Genomic DNA, 3,595 nt, shown 5'->3' on the forward strand with positions numbered 1-3,595 from the left:
ACACGGATCATCCCAACTAGCCATGACCATGGGCAACTAACTCTATTGGCTGTGAAAACTCCCTGCCCACTCCTCTCCCTCACCTCCCATGGGCAGTCCTCACATCAACATCAGCTGTCTCCATCAGCCCGGTGTCCACCGGCGGTCTCAAGTTCACACCAAACCTAACCTCCACCTACTGCCATCACCCACCTCCTCCACTAACCACACTAAAGCACTCGGAGAGACGATGGGAGAGGCTACTCTGTTCATGTCCCCCCCAAAACCCCCCTAACCCCCAGGAGTTGGACACTCACAGACTTAAGCACCGCACCTCCATCCCTGCTTTGCCCCATGTCAGCTAATCATTGTAGCGTGTTGGGAGGCAGTGTGGTCGTGTTGTGGGGTATCATTGTCAAACCTCACACTGTATGTTATTATGTGTCATTGCTTTGATTTGCCAGGTAACATTCATGGAAGCATATCAGCTCATTCTAAGACCACTGAAGCGCTCAACCTCAGAAATGAATGGATGAGTCCATTGAAACTGTTAATTAGAATTTTTAATTGTTGATATCTAATTGTTCATGTTGTTATTTGAAATTTTACCACTTAACACTGTATGTCCACGTATGACCAATGTAAACGTGAAAACAAAAATGGTTAACCTCTTAAAAGCATTTTAGTCATACCTGCTAAGAAGAGGAGTAATGTATTTTAATCATAATGTAAGTTTCTTATTGATGTCCATTTATGTTCATGTTTATACAATTATGTACTATGAAATTATAAGATATAAAAATGGACCATAGCTTTTTTTAGTAAAAAAAGTTTTTTTTCTCTCAAAATCCTGGCTCGGCTGTGTTTGTTTCAATGCCATGGGAAGTAATATATTGTGCAGTCACTTGCGTCAAAGCTCAGTTTCCACATTCATGCCTCAGCTATCTCAGCTCTGACATATTGCTCAGATATTTCATGAGGTCGCACAATTTACAGTTCCGTTCTGGCCAGAGATCTGAGGAGGGCAGACAGGGAGGGCCCCAAGTCTCGTTTCATATTTAACTATCAGCAAGACGAAGACGAGGCTGCTGTTGTAACTCATGGTGAAAAACAAGAGGAGTTTACTCTCTTAACGAGGCATCTGGTGCAAGCATTATGTTATGTCTGAGGAGGAAGACACTAAACTGTAACTGCAGTAACAGAGTTAACAGAGATGCTCTTCTGGTGATTATTACAATGTCTTGAATAATAGTGTTTAGCTTAACATTCATACCATGAAAGACAATTGTATATTTCTACAGTATGTAGGCCTGAGGATAAAACACAAACAATAACAGGCCAATACATCTGGTAGGTCCCTCCATGCAGCTCCTGCACAAGAGCATTATAAACACTATGCTCTCTGGACACATATACATTTGCAAACAGTATTGCTATTTGATTTGCCAAAGACCGAATGAAAATAAGAGATCTAGGGCCAAGGGACCAATGAAAGGAATTAAGAATCAGAGTGTGTGCGAGAGGCCGCCTTGGAGGAGAGGAGTTGTGCAGATGTGAGCACCCTTCGCTGAAGCCTTCCCTTGGCAATGGTCTTTTGAAATGTCAGGGTGGATTTTCCCACAATCCCCCTGCCTGTCGGTATTTGTAGTCATTCCAAAGGGAAGATGAAAAAGTGATCGTCTTATTACGGCACTCTGTTAGCTCAACAGGGAACGTCAGAGCAGGCCAGGGACACACGGACATAACCTCCAGTTAAGGACATGCTTGGAAACAAACCACACTGACAGGGACGTTCAACCTGCTGTTCAGACAGCTCCTTATCTCTCAAGCACCACGTTTTGGACTTCTGTCATCCCTCACATAGTGGAGAAGCTATTCCTTTTATCAACTTCAACAAAGTGCTCACATACCTTATCAATCAATTTCTGTCTCAGTGTTTGTCTCAGAGTCTGCTTCAGGACGGTCCTCTTCTATTTCTTTCCTCCTGAAAGGTTGTTTTTTGTTTTCAGCCCAGACCTCTACTGTGCCATGGTATGCTTTAGCTTTAGTGAGATTGATTGCGGCACTGTGTGTGTAATGAACACTCACGAAGGAGGGAGGACTGTATGCGTAGAGCTAAGAGATTGCAGGAAAGGTCTGATCATTCTCACTAGAATGTTGTGCAACAGTTTCTATACAAGCATTTCAATCCAGCAGAGTATGAGCCAAAGCTCAGTGAACTTCTCTAAAGGCTTCTCTAACTTCTCTAAAGGCTTCTCTAACTTCTCTAAAGGCTTCTCTAACTTCTCTAAGGCTTCTCTAAAGCCTCATGTCTCCCTCTCCAAATTAAATGGGTACAAGTTCATGTGAATACACAGAATTTAATTGATATGAATGGGAAAGTTGTATGGTACAGGTAGCGCTAATTACATAAAACCTCTGCAGTAGGGCAACATCTTTTCCACAGGCATTTTGAAGATAGACATATTCCACGTGGACATTTTTTTGTGTGCACTGTAAAAAACATACCAAAACATCCAAATAGAGGCCACAACGCCCCAAAAACCTACAATAGAAAGCACATACAGTTGAGGTCGGAAGTTTTCATACACTTAGGTTAGAGTCATTAAAACTCGTTTTTAAACCACTCCACAATTGTTTTGTTAACAAACTATAGTTTTGGCAAGTCGGTTAGGACATCTACTTTGTGCATGACACAAGTAATTTTTCCAACAATTGTTAACAGACAGATTATTTCACTTATAATTCATTGTGTCACAATTCCAATGGGTCAGAAGTTTACATATACTAAGTTGACTGTGCCTTTAAACAAGCCTTTAAACATGTCATGGCTTTAGAAGTTTCTGATAGGCTAATTGACATCATTTGAGTCAATTGGAGGCATACCTGTGGATGTATTTCAAGGCCTACCTTCAAACTCAGTGCCTCTTTGCTTGACATCATGGGAAAATCAAAAGAAATCAGCCAAGACCTCAGAAAAAAATGGTAGACCCTCCACAAGTCTAGTTCATCCTTTGGAGCAATTTCCAAATGCTTGAAGGTACCAGGTACCATGTTCATCTGTACAAACAATTGTTTGCAAGTATGAACACCATGGGACCACGTCATACCGCTCAGGAAGGAGACGCGATCTGTCTCCTGGAGATGAACGTACTTTGGTGCAAAAAGTGCAAATCATTCCCAGAACAACAGCAAAGGACCTTGTGAAGATGCTGGAGGAAACAGGTACAGAAGTATCTATATAAACAGTAAAACGAATCCTATATTGACATAACCCGAAAGGCCGCTCAGCAAGGAAGAAGCCACTGCTTCAAAACCCCCATAAAAAAGCCAGACTACGGTTTGCAACTGCACATGGGGACAAAGATCAAACTTTTTGGGAGAAATGTCCTCTGGTCTGATGAAACAAAAATAGAACTGTTTGGTCATAATGACCATCGTTATGTTTGGAGGAAAAAGGGGAGGCTTGCAAGCCGAAGAACACCATCCCAACCTTGAAGCACGGGGAGGGTGGCATCATGTTGTGGGGGTGCTTTTCTGCAGGAGGGACTGGTGCACTTCACAAAATAGATGGCGTCATGAGGCAGGAAAATTATGTGGATATATTGAAGCAACA

Source organism: Oncorhynchus nerka, linkage group LG27, assembly GCF_034236695.1.
Source record: "Oncorhynchus nerka isolate Pitt River linkage group LG27, Oner_Uvic_2.0, whole genome shotgun sequence".
NCBI lineage: Eukaryota > Metazoa > Chordata > Actinopteri > Salmoniformes > Salmonidae > Oncorhynchus > Oncorhynchus nerka.